General features: G+C 38.9%; 1 protein-coding gene and 1 non-coding gene across 3 annotated transcripts in view; one reads left to right on the forward strand and one right to left on the reverse strand.

Moving 5' to 3' along the window:
- The window catches only part of cin (Molybdenum cofactor synthesis protein cinnamon), a 114,871-nt gene that overhangs the window by 59,865 nt on the left and 34,590 nt on the right, over positions 1 to 20,416 (forward strand). For both annotated transcript variants that reach the window (XR_015534689.1, XR_015534688.1), the window contains exon 3: positions 11,011 to 11,094. The gene's annotated coding sequence lies outside the window, so the exon portion shown is untranslated. The remainder of the gene's footprint in view (positions 1 to 11,010; positions 11,095 to 20,416) is intronic.
- On the reverse strand, positions 13,690 to 13,807 carry TRNAL-UAA (transfer RNA leucine (anticodon UAA)). The gene is made up of 2 exons: positions 13,770 to 13,807; positions 13,690 to 13,734 (listed from the first exon to the last, which is right to left on the reverse strand). It is a non-coding gene; the product is annotated as a tRNA-Leu (tRNA).

Raw genomic sequence — 20,416 nt, forward strand, 5'->3', positions numbered from 1 at the left:
ATGTAATTTTTACGAGCTTCGGCTTGTAATGTTTAACAGTGTCATATGTCTGCTGTCATTCGTACTAAGTGTTTCTGAGTTAAATGTTAGGCGTAGAAACTTAAGCTATTTATTAAATAAGACTCAACCTGAAAGAATATAATAGAGAACCTCACCTTATATTCATGTTACATATTTAACTTTGCCTACGTGATGTTCTCATTATGGTTAAAATTAAGTCATGAAATGTCAATCACCTATAAATTTTGAGATCGAATTATAACTCTTTTTCATCCACATTCTTTGGTATATATGATGAGGCTAAAAAGAAACTACAGTACAAGTCTAATTGTTGTGTAGTTTGAATATTTATGCATAATATCTATTACTGACTACGTAAAGTCACATAGTTTTGTACCATCGCCATAGATTTAATTATTAATACATAAAAAGAAAGTGGTTGTTCCGAACTTGGGAGCTGTGCGTATCGTCTACATCCATATCAAATTCCACACGCCCATCTTCAATGGATTATTAGTTATCGCTACGGAATCTGAAACTAAATACAGATTTTGCCCGCCGTCAGACCAATGAAGAGCAACATTGATGGAATTCCTTAGTATGTAATTTTATCTGTCCTCCCGATATTTCCTCTCTCATAGTTCCATAATAAAAGCCACGGTGGTCTAGCGGTTAGAACGCTGGTCTTGTAATCCTGGGGGGTCTCGGGTTCGATTCCCGGCGGTGCCCGAATTTATAACTTGTGTTGGGCGAGGCCGTGGTCTAGGCAACACGGAGTTTTCCTCCGGGGGGCTTCCCCGGTTTCTCCGTGCCATCCCTAAAATTACTCCATTCACACACAGAAGAAGGCAATGGCAAACCACTTCTGGATCATCTGCCAAGAACGTATATGAACAGGTCCCAGTCCGAGAAAAGGATGGAAGGATCCTGTTCATATGGACCTGTCGTCAGACAGAACACTAAATAATAATAATTCCATAATATTCCTTTACATTATTTGTTAATATTAGTTAGAAATTTACTGAAGAAAGCCAGTGTTTACACTCAGCCCACGATGTAATACTGCGAGTATTCTCATAGACGCCACGAAAGAGTTTAGTATGGGAAAGGCGGATAACAGAACGCTTGTGCCAAGACTGCTCAGTGCCTGTGTTCGTAACAGTCTGCTTCGCTGGAGGTGAAGTGGAAGTGTATTATCATTGTTGAATATCAAGATGTCATAACTAGTTGTATGCTGTTATTCTGTTGAAAGCCGTTGTTTCTGTGGATACAAGAATCCCCTTTGTCTCTAAACGTTAATTATATACACCTTTATAACAAGCATTGCTAAACGCACCAAACCAACAGACACAACAAAGGTTATACCCATGAAACCCTAGGTCAAGTCGTGTACGTAAAAACAGCGTGTGAGTTGAACTTCTTATCAAAGCAGTTCTGTGCTCTAACGTTCGTTTTCTTGACTCAATGCAGTTCGAATATTTATTAAGCAGTTTTTCCTAAGCTCTGGAAAATGCAGACAAACAGAGAAAAATCCTCTGTTTACGCAGAGCTTGAGAAAGCAATAAGGATAAAAGTAGTCGGTGGGTATGCGTGCTGGATTCCATTCCAGGTAACATGCCGAAATGAGAATGTGGAACGAGCTGAAAATATTGATCGTGATTCTGGTCATCTCAAACAAAGCAAAATGTGAGCATCAAAAGTGCGTTCTTCGACTGTGTTGCATAATCTTAGTCACCAGGTTGCGACAGAGTACGTTTCACCACTTCCATTAACACTATTTATTTTCCTTTTCATGCGAATTTAACTTGCATTGTTATGAACTTACAAAATATAATAATGCAATCAATGCATGACTCCCGTTTGTTTATTAAAATGTGTATTGTTCGCAAACGGAAACGTAGACTATTAGGTGCGTGATCTTACGTGCCTTTCCCGTGTAACAGCCACAGTTGTTCGGTTCGCCGAGGCAGAACGTGTTGAACAGTTCAACAAAGAGCTAAGCAGTGTAGCAGGAAAATTTGTGTGGGATGATCAGCTGTTGCATAATATTTTCCGTTCAAATATAAGTGACAAGGATGGGTTAGCAGTTATCTGGCTATAAACAGAAAGGTCGGAAACCTGCTTTGATTTCTCTCTACGCGAGCGCAGAAGCTTGTTATGACGTCATGCAGACTCTGAAGTGATGTTTAACTTTTAACTTTTCGGCCAGAGAATGCTTTGTTGCTTTTACGAAAACAGATCTGTGGAGAATTGTAAATCGTCTTCATTCTACCTATTTAAATGTCATTTCGGTTTCTTGTCAGGTAGTCGCTGTCGGTTTTCCTTCTTCATTTCGTCATCAACATGGCGCAATAAGCTTGTGGCGTGTCAACATTTTTCCGACCAACTTTGGGATTCAGTTTTCAGGCATTCTTCACTAATCTTCTACTGATCCTGTTGTTGTTGTTATCATAATAATCATATGCAGTCACCGTAATATAGCACTTATTATGTAGTGGGGTATAATATTTTGGTGATCAAATAAGAATACATTGAAAGTACAAGTAGTTGTCCATGTGCTTAATTGTATCGGCCATTTGCAAAACCACAAAATTCACGTTCGGGAACACAAAAAATTAATAAGCACACTTTTGTTTTACGCTTGATTTATTTTTCCCCAAGAATAATTGGCAAGTATATGAATTTTTTTGTGCTATTGTACGAGTTTGTCTGAATGTAGAGTTGATTCGATTTTTTTTACAAGTAGTATTGAAGGAATATTGCATGACTCATGTGGTTATGTGTCCATTTTCATTGCTAGGGTGACCAGTGGGTTTCAATGCTTCGTTTGTGGTCAGAACCTAAGCCAAAACCTAGTTTTGTACTTAAAGTGGACTTGTGTGGTTTTGCAAATGATCGGTTAAGTTACGCACCTGGCCAAAGCTGGGTACTGGATGTGCTAGTAGGTGTGTGATGAAATGCACGCTCCGGAAAGTTTATGAGGCCCGGTACCCGTCGGATGACAGCTAAGTGGGCTGCACAGCCATTATTATCGGTATACAAAATACATGAGTTATGGAACTTCGTTAATAAATTATCATAAGGCTATTTAACATGTAAATACTCATTTTAGTGTCTGGTGTACAGGATGTTTCATTCAAAGTGCAACCCTAACAACTACGCATTAAAATCGACAAAACCAATGGCAATGTTGAATTGCTGCAGATGATGGACTGCTTGAAATCGGTACGGCAAGAATTTCGCCTGTTTTATCACTCTATGGGCACGTGTCGCAGATAAATACTTCGCTTGCCCCGAAGTGCTGTTACTAGTCCGTCTTCTTCGGCTCTCCCTTGTCAGGATAATCATTGCCAAATGCTTCATGAACAGCAAACGTGTTCGACGCGAGGTGATTTTGACTCGATTGTCACTAGGGAGGTTCGGAGAGTCTGTTACTCGGGGGCGTTCGCATCTTCTATTCAGTCTCCCAAGTGGTGTATTCCTTCCAGGTGTTCTGACTAAAATTTTGTTTATATTTCTCATCTCCGTGCGTTCTACATGTCCTGCCTACCTAATCCTCCTTGATGTGATCATTCTAACAATTTCCGGTGAAGAGTATAAGCTATTAAGCCCCTCCACATATCTCTGTTCTTTTGTCAGAGATGCAGATGTTCTCCTCAGACTTCCTCAGTATATTTTATTCCCTTGCTTTAACATTGAGCTTATTATGATCATTTTGTTTGTTTGTTTGTTTGTCTGTCACATAGCTGCTGGAAACCAAACCGCTGACTGGACAGTTCGCTAACTGTATCTCATAGGAAGCGGACACTCATAAGAATGAGGTCATCGCATCGAAACTGTCTGGTTTTGGGTCGAGATACTGCGTTGCAATTAAAACGTTCATCATACTTGCCAGCTTTTGTATGTCTTCAGCAGGGTTTATGCCAGTGCCTACAGTGATGGAATGCGGGCACGTGTGGAACTTCGGGATTCATAAAAATGTAGAATTTCTTTAATAGCTAAGCGACTACCATCTTCTCAGGAAGTGCTGTGCTTAATGGAGTTTGTTAGTTAATAGGGTAGTAGTTGAATTGGTCAGTAAAACGCAAATCCATTCGCTGTGTCGTTAGTATATCCGTGTTAAGACATTGTATGCCTCGATGCTATATGAAGAATAGTGATTATAAAAAAGACGTGAATTTATTATCTGCTTGTAGAATTGTCCTTTGGGTATAATACAGTTTACAGTTATCCTTCAGAAGAAAAACTTTTGTCTTATAAAGCAGCTGATTTCTGTGTGTGTGTGTATGAATGTTTATTTTGTAGCAAGTTGCCTTGTGCCGAGACGCTGACGTCAATAAAAATTAGAGGAGAAGAAATACGAGTCTAGACTGTATTATTCGGCATCATAGCACGTCTGAAATCTAATACTTGCACGTAGGTCATAATAGGCCAAAACATATTGAAATGTACCATGTAGCCTTTCGAAAAGAAAAAAAACGAATAGGTTATGCTATACACACATGAAAGTTAAAACTGGGACAAAAAACTGAACTAAATTCAGTTCTCTAGCCAGCATAGAATAACAGTAATTGCTTCGACAGTGCTTTAACATAGATCTGTCAGTTAAGTGACAAGCCATGGTTCCGACTACCGGAGTTCGATTCTTGTCAGGATAGGGATTTTATCTTCGCCCTACCGTACCATAGCAATAACACATCTTGAAAGTAATTTATTTTACTTGTTTTTTTCTAAAATAACCTAAGTGAATTCAGGAGGTGTGAAATATGAGAATCTTACAACGATGAAAGTATTGATGTTAGTAATGTGTGATATCTGTTGTGGTACAAACACGAAACATTGTCCTCGTCTGGTTCAACCTTACGATGGAAACGATACGTTCCTCAGAACTGTTGGTAATCACTTGTAAAATCACTCGGCATTACAACCAATTAAGACCATACTGATTAAATTACAAAATCCGATATTATTTGTACGTAAGGGATTCTTGAAATTCCCAGCTGTAATTTACATCGGTAATGTCGTATTATGAGGCTAAAGGAGGCTGCAACTTCTACAGGATCACACAGTAGAAAGGGGAAGCTAATAAAAAATAAGTTTTGTAATATAATTCCGTACAAGAACTTTGCGAATGGAAACCAGATGTTTCGCACTACAGAACTAAATCCACTGGGGGCCGCGTATAAATACAAACTTCAGTAACAAGCAGTTATTTTGCTAACATCATGCGAGAGTGTACGTATGTCGTATTTCTTAGACGGAGACTCAAGAAACTTTCTATTACATGAGATTTATAGACGTAAAATTGGCCTACTTACATATTTATACTAAGGAACACTTGCTGATGCAAATATTCAACTTCCTATCAATGAAATTACCCGCCTACAAGTCACACGACCTCATGACCCAGAAGACGACCATCGACATGTTCATCGCCGTGAGAACCTTATTCCTCATGATTTGGTAAATATTAAGCTGGGAAGGAAATTTTCCACCTATACCACTGGGACCCGAATATCAGTCACTTTGATGGTTACGAACTGTCTTCTGTGCGAAGGAAAGTTACGTCACATAACCCTGACTAAGGACAAAGAGACATCGAACCCAGGGAACTGAAGGCTTGGAAAGACCTTGATGCTAGACGCCTTTTTATTCACCACAAATCTATTTTGGGTCACTAGAAAATGTACCTTTTGAACGACCTTGAAAACCAGGTCATGGTAATTGATTCATTTTATACTATAATAAAAGAAATGCGGAGTAATATCAAATCTTGATTCAACACTAGTGAAGCGATTATGACACTGCAGCTGGCTTCTCAGCACAGATGTCCGGATGAAAATTGATAAAACCATCCACACATATTTAGCTATGGCGAATTTTTCTAAAGAGATGAATCAAGTTTTTGTCCATGCTTATTCATATGTCTATTCCGATTAGATAATACTTGTTCAATTTAATTCCAGAGAAGTCATTCCTTATTTTAAAATATAAATGCAATATAGAAGTATTTATTTGAGAGATTAGCGTTTAGAAGTTTGTAAATTGTATACTACAGTTTTGCTCGTAATGAAAACAATATTACATTTTTTGAATATTTTTGCTAAATCATGTCACAGCTGTGGAATAACCTTCTGGGGAAATTGAGAAGGTTATTGATTGTCTTCTGAGTTGTAGCACCTCAAGAATCTCAAATCCTTCCTCTGGGGAATTCATTTAATAGTACTAAAGTATTTCTTTTGCACAAGAATATATCGAAAGCATGGCAGGTGTTCAGATGTGGATGGGAGGAGAGTATTACAATGGATCTTAAAGAAATATAAGTGAGGTTTTGGTCTGGATTAATCTGACTCTGGATATGGATCCATGGCGGGAACTTGTGAGCACAGTAATAAACTTTCGCGTTCCTTCACTAGTTTAGTGATTATTATTTGTTCAAGAAGGACTTTGCTCTAGGAAGCTACATTAAACTTGTATTATTAGATAACAGTTGTATATTTAAGATATATTTTTACAGAGCTTGAAAGAGGTACTGTGAAATGAAGGGAAAATTATAGTGGCGTTACTTTTAAAGTTCAGTTACGTCATTAGCAATACGGGAACAATTTTAAAGATAAACTACACTGTTCATTGAAACAAACTAATTTTATATATGATTCTGTTGGCACAAACACCGTTTAGCCGTACGCGAAATTAGGCATTTTTTACTGTGGCCCTAGACAATTATATATTATTCATTCACGTACATAGAAGCTTGTAACGTCAAGTTTCTCGTGCAAGAATCCTTCATGTTGCCATCTTTCTGGGTACAGAAGAAACTTTCAAGGCTGCAAGAGTTATAACCAAAAGGCAACGTAAATAATCACACATCGTGATGGTGACATTGTTTTATATCCACTTTCTGATACGATTCCATTGAAACTGATTTTATTATCCGATAAAAAGATGAAATCACGGTTCACTAGTTCAGACTAAAACTCCATGGAAAATTACTTTTGCCTTTTAATTTTTAAAGTTGTGTTTGAGGTAGAATCGATCGAGAGTCGCCAACAGAAACCGGTTCACAGTCACGTGGAATGTAGTTCTTGTTTGGAGTAAATACATCATGAAGTTTTATGGGTGGGGGGGGGGGGGAGAGTGGAAATTCCTTATTAATGTTATCTTGATTGTGCTGTTTCTCGCAGTGGCGTTGTTGCCCCTCAGCGTCACGACGATCTGACAATTGCTTTGCTTATTACGAAACAAAATTTGGTAAAGACTTTTCAGCCACTTTAGCTATCTCGTTTCGTATCAATTTGCATGCACCTCTATACCAATTCATCAGTTATTATAACGAACAATTTCCATCCATAGAGAGAAGGTCATGTAACGATGCACGCTTAGGCAACTCATTTTACCTTTGCGTCAAAGCTGTACGACCTGAAGGGAAGCTTTGAGCTGTGAGTCCTAAAGCTTAGTTCGGAGGATATTATGATGTGTATTAAAGAACTGCATATCATTCATGTGGTTCAGTACACGGTGTTACTGGCGGGCTTATGTCTGCATGGTAATTAAACTTAAGGTTCCGTGAAGGGAGGAATTTTGAGACAAGCTGAGTGAATATCAGATTTTCAAATAGTTACCGCTGCTGCTGTACACTACATTGCCACCAATTATATATATTAGACATATTAGTGACAAAGAGTGACTATGCGTGACCTCCACTGAAAGCGTGACGAGAGGACACCTCAAGTATTAAAACATCACAAAGATATTAAAACCGTAACAAAACATTGACAAAGCGTGACTAGGCATGACGTACTATAACGGCGTGACGAAATGTGGCCATAAGTGTCAAAAGTCACAAAAATTTTCAAAATGTTACATAACCTAACAAAGTACAGAAAAGCAAACTTAACCTACCCTAACCTAACCCAACCTATCCTAACCTAACCTAACCCAACCTTTCCTGACCTAACCTAAACTGTCGTAAATTCATCTAACGTATTGCAAATTAGCAAAAATTAACCGAACCTTACGTAACATAAAGCAAGCGTGCCGAAGCGTGACATATTGACCAGGCGTGACCTTCTTTGACCTCGTTACTAAAAATCACCGTATGTGTCGAAAAGTGACGAAGACTTACAAAGCGTGACCAAGCGTGACAATGCTTGACAAAGCGTGAATAGGCGTCACTTGCTATAAGGGCGTGACGAGACGACATCATTAGTGTTAAAATACGACGAAGATTTGAAAAGAGTGTCTAAGCGTGACAAAGCGTGACTAGGCGTGACGTACAGTAACGGCGTGACGAGATGTGCCCAGAAATGTTGAAACGTGACGAATATTTACAAAGCGTGACCAAGCGTGACTAGGCGTGACGTACTGTAACGGAGTAAAGTGATGTGCCCAGAAGTGTCGAAACGTTACGAATACTTACAAAGCGTGATCAAGCGTGACTACGCGTGACGTATTGTAACGGTGTGACGAAATGTGGCCATAAGTGTCAAAAGTCACAAAAAATTTCAAAACGTTACCTAACCTAACAAAATACAGTAAACAAACTTATCCTACTCCAACCCAACCAAACCTAACCCAACCAAACCTAACCCAACCTAACCCAATCTTTGCTGACCTAACTAAAGCCGTCGTAAATTCATCTAACGTATTGCAAATTAACAAAACGTAACCGAACCTTACGTAACGTAACGCAAGGATGCCAAAGCGGGACCACGCGTACCCAAGCGTGACCAGGCGTGTCATGTTCTGACCTCGTGACTAGAAATCACCATATGTTTCGAAAAGTGAGTATTTACAAAGCCTAACCAAACCTGACGAAGCGTGACTGCTTGACAAAGCGTGACTAGGCGTCACTTGCTATAAAGACGTGACAAGTGGACACCATTAGTGTTAAAATGCGACGAAGATTTAAAAAATGTGTCTACGCGTGACCAAGCGTGCTCAAGTGTGACAAGGCGTGACTAGACGTGACGTACTACAAAGGCGTGACGAGAGGTGCCCAGAAGTGTTGAAACGTGACGAATATTTACAAAGCGTGACTATGCGTGACAAACTGTAACGGCGTGACGAATTGTGACCATAGGTGTCAAAACGTCACAAAATTTCCAAAACGTTACTTAACCTAACAAAATCCACTAAACAATCAACCTAACCTAACCCAACCTAACCTAAGCTAACCTAACCTAACTTAACCTAACTTAACTCAACCTAACCTAACTCATCCTAACCTAACCTGTCGTAACTTCATCTAACTTATTGCAAGGTAGCAAAAAGTAACCTAACCGTAAGTTACATAATGTAAGCGTGGCGAAACGTGACTTAGTGACCCAGCGTGCCCAGGCGTGACATGCTTTGACCTCGTGGCAAGGGATCACCATATGTGTCGAAATGTGGCAAAGAATTACAAAGCGTGACCAAACGTGACAAAGAGTGACTAGGTGTGACCTGCTATAAAGGCGTGACGAGAGGTCACCATAAGTGTTAAAATACGATGAAGATTTGAAAAATGTGTCTAAGCATGACCAAGCGTGACAAACCGTTACTAGGCGTGACGTACTGTAACGGCGTGACGAGATGTGGCCAGAAATATCGAAACGTGATGAATATTTACAAATCGTGACCAAGCGTGACAAATCTGGACTAGGCGTGACGTACTGTAACGGCGTGACGAATTGTGACCATAAGTGTCAACACGTCACAACAATTTTCAAAACGTTACCTAACCTAACAAAATCTACTAAACAAACACCCTAACCTAACCCAACGTAACTTAACCTAACCTACTATAACCTAATCTAACCTATCCTAACCTAACCTGTCATAACTTCATCGAACGTATTTTAAATTATCAAAAATTAACAGAGCCTTACGCAACATAACGTGTGCGTGCCGAAGTTTGACTTTTACTTATTTTTTCCGTCTGAGTGTTGTGATACGAGGCGTTATCAATGACCAGAAAGGAGATTGCAACGAACATGTGGCATGTGTCTAACACAGCACAGTCACAAGACAATAATCAGATTTTTACACTGCTGCACTGACACAGACTGTACTGACCGACGGAGACTCCGTCTTTCGTTGAGTGGTCCGCATACTTGGCGCTCCCTACAAGGTCAGCGGCCATAATCGGTGGATCAAGTTGTACAACAAACTCCTGTGTTCCAAAGGTTTAGCTATCGGTGTCAGTCCTGTTTGCATTCTGGACGTATCGTATGTCACCTCGGAAGGTCAACACAATCAGCGTCTTCTTGACTTTCCATGAAATGAAGCGATGTCCCAGCAGTTGGAGAAATCTGGCGCGAGTATTTAAGAAAATACAATTAATTACGTATTAGCGACAGTCTGAGGCTACGGATAATAACTGCGCTCCTGATAATCGGTGCTCTACTACACTTATTGATTTTAAAGGCTGCAGTAATGGGATATTTGAAAATACTTTAATATTCCCCTGGAGACACGAAGACGAGGAAAACCTCAGGATTTCTGATAGCTTAGTCCATGTTAGAAACGAGTTCTGCTTGTGTGCAAGTCTGAGCGTTGCCCTCTTACGAGCATCCAGTCTTCAAGGTGGGAAACAGAAATCGTCTTTATTTAGACATGCCTTCCATTATCTGGTGCGTGCAACAGGCAATCCAACTTGCATGCAGACCTTTTGATGTTTGATGCTATTTGAACCAGCTCTCGAGTTATTTATGATGTGTAGCCCCAATTTCAAAGTGTTAAGTTTCAGATGCTTGTCAAACGGGTTCTTTGGTACCGATGTTTTATATTTTAATTAAATAAAGCGGAAGTTTGTTTAAGTTAAATACATATTTGTGTATACTTTTAGGAAAATATGGGAATGAAAAGTATATCTTAAGCTTGATTTCGGAATTAGTAAAAATAGGCTGTTATAATTTTCCCATCTATGTTCTAACCCCGGAAACAGTCACCCCTTATTTAAGTGTCCCTCAAGAGACGCTGAGTTTGACGAGCCTGCATTACTGTATCTCGTGATTGAATTTCTTTCAGTTTCCTCTTCTGAAGGAACGCAGGGCCTCACCCCTGCTCCCGCTTGTGTCCATTCTTCAGTTTCAAGAGCCCGGGACTCCACAGGTAGGCTGAAGTGCACTTGAACTGTACTAATTTATTAGCCATTTTAATTTTGAATGCTATTTATAGTACCGTTCAGTTTCTCACTCTTCGCTATTCCCAAGTTTTGTAGTATGTCACTGTAGTGCTAATGCATACAGTTATCTAATTTGTAATATATATGCACAGGTGACTCGTTATACGCGGTTTCGCTATCCGCGGTATTTCTTCATTATCATGAGGAGCATCAATATCGTATCCGTGGTCAAATTTTAAAGCCCAGTACCCGCGTCGAACCTTCTTCAGGTTTATCGGGGAATCTGTACCTGCTCATGTAGGCCTGCCCACAGTCTGCTTGCTGTTACGCCATTGAAGGGAGGCGTGGCATGTAGCTCGTTGCGGTTATTGTCTGCTGGATGCGAGTAAACTTCATCGTCTCATGGTGCATCACGGATAGTTAATAAAGAAAGAACCGGATGTTGTGGCTAAAGTGTCTTGAAATATTCACGAACTTCTTGGATGCACAATACATTTAAATGATGCCGTTTGTGGGACCTTAGAGAACGGATTTTATGAGAATAATAATTTGAGCTATTACGTAACGGGGTAATATATCAATTTTGACTGTGACGCCACGTCAACTGTTTCAAGTGATTTTCATTGCTGTGTGAATCTTGGACAATCCTTCAAAATGTCACATTAAATAGATATATTAGTTCCTGTTTCTTTAACTCCGGCGAAATGTAGGCGAGTAGGAAACATTCTTCTTGTCTCAAGTGTATATTTACATGTCAGAATTTATATTTGGGTCGATCACCTGTCCAAGGAATTCTAGTGCCAAGTGTCTAAAATACACATTCAGTATTATACTAAACGAAACAGACTGGAGGGCCAAATCCTAAACACAGAAATAAAGATAAGTTTATTGATTATTAATTAGAAGCGTGTGTGTACATATTTGATACTAGCTCAGGCTACATGGTGTCGGGTGAGAGGTCGAAGAGTCAATGATGATTTATAATCGAAGCAGAGGGTAGCGGGCTGGCATGATTTAACATATTGCTACAGAATTTGCCTGTTGGGACTGAGGAAAGTCACGAACAGTCATGACAGCTGGTATTTGAGCCTAGATTTAAACCTAGCGAACGTGAAGCAGAAATGCTAACCACTCCACCACGGGAGACAATTTTAACGAGTGTTGTACATAAGAGCAAAAAGTTATTTTTTAACTTGCATGAACTAAACATGAAAAATAAGTTGCATGAAATGATTCTGGTTAATTTTAATAAACATTTCCTACAGTGTTTCATAATAAAAAGATCGCAGATGAATTCATGCTGAATTCATTAAATTTCTGTCCTCCATTGGGCGAAACCTTAGTTTTCACACCACGATGGCTAACTGGCAGCGCATGACTAGTTTTAGAATACAGTGTAATTATTTTAACAGTAGAAAGAGCTACTGCGTAAGCTATACGTTATGTAACTTGTGGTCGCTCGTAAAGACAATCAACAGAGCATGAATGTCATCAGTGGTTTAACGGGACATTGTTTACTTGTGTATTCTGGAATCAGTATATTCATGGTTATGACAAACTTCGTGAACAGTGTCCTTTTAGAAAAGCTGACAGTTGGTCAGTTTACCAACAGATTCTTCTCTTCTTATGGAGTCTGTAGTGGCTGGAGTACAACCAGTTCGACCAGGATGCCAATCTTGTTAATGTTCGTTACCATTTTCACACTAACCCACTTTCCATCGCCACTGGGTCCTATGCTAAGCCGTTTGAATCGAGTCGACGCCTTCAAATACAATTTATTTGAAATTTATTCTAATTTTATCCTCCCTTGTACACCTAGGGGTCTGTTAAGCGGTCTCATCCCATCAAGTTTTCCAAGCATAATTTCGTATGCATTTAACGTCTTCATGCGTGTTTCATGTTTGTGGCTGTATTGGATCTTAAAAGGGAAGTGGGGATTCACCAGGCTGATGATAGGAGTTGTGAAGGGCTTTTGTGTATACGACAATCATCGTTCGATTTCCATAAATGTCCGGGTTGTTCTTGAGCGGCTAAGGAGACTGTCATTCCCTCAAGGACTATCCCATGATGTCAGTCTCTGTCTCCATGGAAATAGCGTTTGAACAAATTGGCCAAACATTTATAATTTAGCAGAGTTTTTTTTGTAAGAAATAATAAATATGTATATAATTAATTGCCTTTATGATCAAAGTCTGCAGAGTTAAAGACTTATTTTGCAACCGCATGCAAAGCGTATGTGTAAGCAGAAAAGTTAACTTTGAATCCGAAACCTCATTCTGAAAAGATAGCAGTATTGTTAACGTCTAAATGCACGAAACGAGTTACATCACTCTTAAACATGTCCTTCCAATTGACATAACTTACAAAGATTAGGTATTATAAGCTAATTTGAATTTTGTAAGTTGCTGTATACGACAAAAATAAACGAATGTCTGTTATCTGCGAATTTCAGGCTGGAAAAGATTAAGAAAGTTTTTTAAAAATTAGTTTTCTTAACAGATAACTTTTGAAAGTTTAGAATTATATTTTAGTATCCTATGTGCACAAACACATTTAAATGAAGTTTACTTTTGTAAAATTATTGTCAGAAGTGGGGTTCGAACCCACGCCCTCAGAGAGGACCAGAATTCTGCATTACCTACAGAGCAGGCAAGTAATTATGCTTAAGTCTGGCGCCTTAGACCGCTCGGCCATTCTGACATGTAGTTGGTTTTCATATCTACGAGCAGAATAATCGGTACATATCCTACATATTGTTTATGAACATTTCACGAAAGGAAATTTTTGACTGGACCTATGAGTCAACGGAACCAAGAAAATGTATTTTTTACTGTGAAGCGTCAACTTTTTATTATTATTTTGATAGAATAGAGTAGCATGAGATGGGTGGGATATGTAGCAGGCACGGGAAAGATGAGAAATATATGTAAAGTTTTGACCGGAAACTTTAAGGGAAACTCCCTTGGAAGATGCACAGGATTTATTAAAATTAATGTTAGAATGTCATATGGGAGGATGTTGAATGGATTTACTTGGTTTAAGGTAGCCTCCAGTGGCGGGTCTGTGTTTGAAACATCGGGATTCATAAAATGCAGGAAATTTTTTAAACCGTTCAAAGAGGACTTTGGTCCATTGAGTTAAATTGGTTTAATCGTTATTAAAAATGTTAAATTCAAAATTACGTTCATGGAGAATTTAAAATGAACATCTTGTTTATGCGAATATTATATAAGTCTTCATGACGTTTGATGTCCATGTTATTTTCACATACGCGACGACTGAAGTCAGAACAAGTGTAGCTCTGCATACAAAGTTCGTACGACTAACCTTTGTGTAAATAGCTTAACCTTTGTCTGTAGTTATGGACTGGACAGAATAATTCGGAAGACAAGACACTGTGGCACGTTAATGCAATGCTATTCATAAGCAGACGGTAGTCTGCATCCTATATTTACATATCGCGCAGTGGCGTGCAAATTCACGTGACTGGTCTATTTATCGTCCAGTGATGTACAGAACTGTTTGCCTGGATGAATTTCGGAAAGCCACATGATATTTCAGTTAGACTATATTTAAGCCCCGGCCCTGACGAATACGTAATAGCAGTGCAATCAGAAACACCCTAATTTTCTGTAGGATATAAATTAAAATATTTTTAAAACTCTTTCGTATAGAATATAATTGTTATAGAAGTAAATTATCAAGATTCCATGTCATTTTTACACTGTTATTACCATTTGTAATGTATATTGGTATCTTAATATTTGACCCATATTTTCTTTTGTTCAAAGAGCATGAAATATGAGCACAATATGTTTCACATCCGAAACTGCTTAACGGATTTCTATTAAATTTGGTATTATGTTTTAGACTAAAAATTTTCGGACGAATGTTGTTTTACATAGAAGCAGTAAAATAATCAATGCCTTTATGAAGCTCAAATGTCATTTTATGGAATTAAAAGAAATGGTTCAAGGAGTTAATGAAAGTTGTGACGTAAATACGGACATAATTATGGTCTCCGTTGTATTTTAAAATAAATGCAATGTTATGAATGTTTAATAAAATAAAATGTACAGTAACAGAGTCGAATAGTGTTACAACAGTGTATTTGTTTCTGCAGCAAACCAATATATAAGACAGTGAGTTAGTATGAGGTAACGCGTTTGTGGTCTGCGTTGGGGTACACCTTTCTGTCATTTTGTTGTGAGGAATACAATTTTATCATAATACGGATGTTTTTAGATACACATATTTATTATATTTTTAAAAAAGTAAAATTTCTCATTTCATACGTTCTACGTAATCCTTGATACACGGACCGCAGAATGAGTTACGTCAGATAAGCACTTTTCTTTTGTTCCGACACTTTTACAAAAACAATGGTATAAGTAATTGTGTCAGATATGCAAATGAAAGGGCATAGAACTGCTACCCTGAAACCTGGCCATCGATCATAAATGATATCATACTCCTGAGAGGTTTGATGTAAACATCATGGCGTCATTAGGAGGCAGAATGTTTGTGCGCGTGGTCTCATTCAGTATGCCGGCAACTGCTTCGTCACTCATGTTCTGCGGGAGAGACTAATGTAGGGCGGAGATGTGTTAATAACGTGATATCGAACTGTGAGTTGTTTGACCGCCAGTTGACGACAGGTTCTGATCCAGTGAGTGGGTGGGCAGACGAATTCTGCTGTGGTGTACAAGTATTTAGTGACTGGAACAAAGAATTTTGCATTTGCAAGTGCAGAAATTGTCATTCTTAGACTACAAATCTTTTGTGTGTGTTCGTGCGTCTATTAACACATTCACTCGCGGGATTTTAAATTTCATTGCTAAAGAGACTGATATCAGAGCTTTGATGGATGAAGAAATGGTTCTATAGAATGTGTGTTGAAAACCAACACCTATTTTGATCCCTCAAAACTCATTCTATAACGTATCTATATTATATGACAATTAGATGATATCTGTTGGAGAAAACACGAAATGCGCTTGGGTTCGTTGCGACGTCATGAGTCGTCATTAACAATTTTAGAACAATTGTTTGTCTTGTGTCGTGAAGTAACTACCTGTCGCTTGTTTTTAAAAAGCGCTAAGGATAAGGCAAATACAATAATTATTTTGCTCGTTATATAGCATGGCAACGAGACATGATCTGTTACTATAAAGGAAGAAAATGAAACAGTTATCTAACAAGGAAAATATAATTTGGTCTAAGGTGTGTGAATTAAACAGGTAAAAGACGATGCAAGAAAACTTGGAAGTTAAGTCTAAAATATAACATTTTTTCAGTAGTGTATGTTAGATCGAACTGCCCCAGGACTGAGTTCAGGGACGGGCTTTTGCTTTATTGACAGTGATGTTTTTGAGTTGTGATGCATTTTCTTCTAATACAAAGGTGAAAAACAATCTTTTGTATAAAATGTAAAATGGGCCTAATTGTTAATCTGTTCATCCGATTACAGTGGCCGGATGATCTAAGGCAGAGCATTTTAAGCTGGGAATAATTACCTTTTGAGGGGTTATTTATCATATTTCAGGGTGTAAAGAGTCGGTTGGGTACACAATTCTGATAAATCATAATCTTCCTTTGTTGAGGACAAAGATTTTTGATCTTTTAGGCATATAGATTCCGTTGTTTAAAAGTGAGGAGCGGATATCTTGGTTGTTGTTTACGATTCTGGAGTAACAGGACCAAAGAGGTTAAGAACCACATACATCACGTTCTTCTTTACCAGGTCTCTAGATACGGGTAAATCTGCCAGTTATCCGAGCAACGTGCTAACCAACGCACTACGCATTTTAAATCCTAAACCTGCACTAGCTGACACAACTCACAAGCCGTTATACCCGCATGCGATGTCACGTACGCCAAAGACTCGGACTTGCTGGAGTTTCCTCGTTAGAGTTTTGAAACACGTACTTTTTAGACCATACACGAGTAGATTTACCCGTATCTGGAAACCGACTGGAAAAAGACACAGCGCACGGCTAGAAACGTGGATCGCTACAGCCGTACTCGAAGCAGGGTTCATAGTTTCAGGAGTGAATTCTGAACTGGTACAGCCCACAAGGTCTAAGCCTAATCCAAGCCTACTGTGCCATTGCCGCGAGAGACATCAGAAGTGCCGCAAACAAGCGCGGTCGGAGTTTTTATTGAGCTTCAGAGCGACCTAATTACTTTGACGTTTCTGCAGACAGATTCTTTTCTGGCGTGTCAGATGCTTCTTGCTATGATAGAAAGCCAAGTGCGCCACATTGAAACTTGTCAGAGGTCAGGGATTTCACAATGTTTTCTTCCTGTTTATATCCCGTATGAGAGGTGTATGAACACAGTAGTGAGTGTTAGAATCCTAAATTACTTAAAAGAGTTAGGCCAATATCTGTGTCCGCTCAAATACTATGAATACGCATTCCGATCCTGTTCTGGTCGTAGGCATTTTCTGTGTAATGTGTCCGAATTTATGTTAACTGGGAAGAATACTTTGATATTTGCATAATTCATTATTGTTTTTGTGGCGTAAGCTGCTTTGTTAACTGAGAAACGATGCTTTAAGAATTTTGGACATGTTTAGATTATCAGCATAATGGATTATAAGTTTGTCTTGTGTTCCAGGTAAAGGGATTAAAATTGTTCCTTCAATCTTTATGTCGGACTTACCTGGAATATTAAAAATATTTATCTGTTTAGTTATGTATGGTTTATTTAACAACAGTGTCAGCAGCTCAGGCTGTACAGTATTGCCGAATGGAGGGATGAATAATGAATAACGAATAGGGAAGTGATAGTAAGCGGCATTTGCTTGGAGAGACTGAGGAAAACTCGAGAATCCTAAATCTGTACATGCGGCCTTCGGACCAATATTTGAACACCGGACCATCTTAACAGAAAGTGGGAATGGTGACCACTCGGCCATTAGGTTAGGTCCGCGAAGTCTTACATGCTTCGGAACTTCCGTGATTGGTTCTCAGACGTTCTTCACAAGGGCTCGAGTAATTTCTTTTCGTAGTTTTTATTACTGAATGTACACCTGTCAGTTGCAGTTCATGTCTAATTTCTTCGTCGTCCTTGTGATCTGTCATTTCACATCCAGCGAACGATCTGAGGGAAGAAATTCCTGCATTTCCATTCTTTCACTCAACCAACTCTAAGGAGAAGTTCGTAGTATGCTGAGCTAGTCACGAAATTCGCCGTCTTTTATGGAACAAGTTTTATTACAAGATCCTGCCATCGGCCCCATATCCTGAGCCAGATAAATATAATCAACACCCGAACATTATTTTCCTAAGCCCAGTTTTAATATTATCCTTCCATCTACGCCTGGTTCTTCCGAGTGTTCTCTTCATTTCAGGATTTCTAAGCACAGTTTTGTACCATTTTTCCACCTGCCCCGCTAAATTCCTTCCATTCATATAAATGTTTTAAGCCGCTGAGAGAAATAAAAATTCATCTGAAGAACATGTGTACATTTTGATCATGTGGATTGAAGTACGCTGTTTTAGAACTGGGCCTAGAGGGTTCCGTCTGTTGTTACAGCAGCACAACTTTGGGTTTCGTAATACCATGAAGTTATTTACGTTCGGAGTCCTTGCTCTTGCACCTGCAATGAAGCAATTTTGACTCTTTTGGCTGACAGCCACTTCTCGGGTGTGATGCAGTTCTGATAGGCTATATTAAATTCAATAACACGCTGCACTGTACATGAACCGTTGTATTAAACAAGAGTTTAAGGATGCTTTCCAGTGAATTACGCATATTTTTTGTTTTCAGCTATTTTGCGTGCTTCATTGTGTCTGATCTTCATTTATCGTAAATAATGAAATCTGTTATATGAATCTGATGGTGGATCAACGTAAGTTAATGGATATCCGAAACTGATTATCTATTGTGGCAAAATCAAATTTACGTTTTTAAATCCGGTCGCCAACAGACTATACGAAACCATAAAAATAAAAGTTTCTGACCTTCTTTAGATGCGTGAACTTTATAAATATGAATTATAATACCATTTATAGTAAATTATAGCAAAACTTCATATAATAACATAAGACACTCATGTGCAAAATATTTTGAAATAATTTCATTGTTCGCTGCGCTGCATGGGTCATTTAAGTATGTGACCTCTGCTATTCGTTTAAAATGTTTAAGGAGTTCCTGTATTGTCTTCAGAAAATTAATTAAGGAATATGTCTGCCTCTTGTCCTGTTGCTGATTCGTAATTATGTGAAGTTCATGCTAAGTGTAGGCGTTTCTCACGTCATTCATGAACGTCCTTACGGTGCGTAACATAGAATAGAACCGTGTGGCAAATTACTTTCTTGTGTCTTGCCTGGGTGTCTATTCAGTATTAGCCTATTTCAGTTTATTATGCTTGACAGTGGCGACGCTCGTTTCTTAGTAATTTCCATTTCCGAACATTTGCTTGCAATACTTCGAGCGATTTAATCAACTTCCTAGTAATTTTAACTCTGGTAATACTGAAGACTGCCATTAAACAGATTGGAGATTTGGAGATGGCCTCTTCTTATAGTCTGGTAGAAATTTACCGTCGTTTCAGAGGTCCTTGCTGCCGCCGCCATCAAGGTGATCGCCCTGATGATGGAGGCATGAAGGACCTCTAAAACGCAGGTAAACTTGTCAGACTTCACGACGTTATAACCCGGAAGACAGCCGTCTTCATGATCGCCGCCTTGAGAACATCAAATTTTACACCGCATTGTTCAGCAAGAGTTTGTATTTCAAAGCTTTTCTGCGTAGTGCGTCCTCTGGTGGGTTAATGAACATCAGAGACGTGCTTGGTGCTGTGTTGTCGTGAATTATTGAAATGAAGAAGGCCTTAGCAACCTGGGTGAATTGGCCGGGTTCCAGTGTCTACATACTGCTGTGATACACTTTGCACGTTGTTTGAAAACAAGATAAAACTAGTTCTGAAAGCAAAATATAAATAGGACAGGGTAATCGCTCAACTGGTCAAGAAATTCCACTATTTTTTGGAACCTGAAGATTAATTACCCTGTTTAGAATAAACTGCCACTTGTTCTTGGCCTGAGTCACATTAATCCGTGCCATGTTACACACATCCTGCTTACCTAAGATCCATTTTGATATTGTCATCGCATCTACACACATCTCTCTCAAATGGTTTTCCCCATTCAGGCTCTCTGCCCAAAATGTGAAAGGCGTGCATTTCTTATATGCTCCACGCGTGCTTCATGTCTCACCCATCACATGTTTCCACAGAATCTGCTGCCAAAGTTTAAAGAAATTATAATTGTGAAATTAAAGCTCTATGAGTATAATACG

Source organism: Zootermopsis nevadensis, unplaced genomic scaffold (assembly GCF_977971745.1).
Source record: "Zootermopsis nevadensis isolate Lab colony 2312 unplaced genomic scaffold, Znev_1.0 Znev_ptg000011l, whole genome shotgun sequence".
NCBI lineage: Eukaryota > Metazoa > Arthropoda > Insecta > Blattodea > Termopsidae > Zootermopsis > Zootermopsis nevadensis.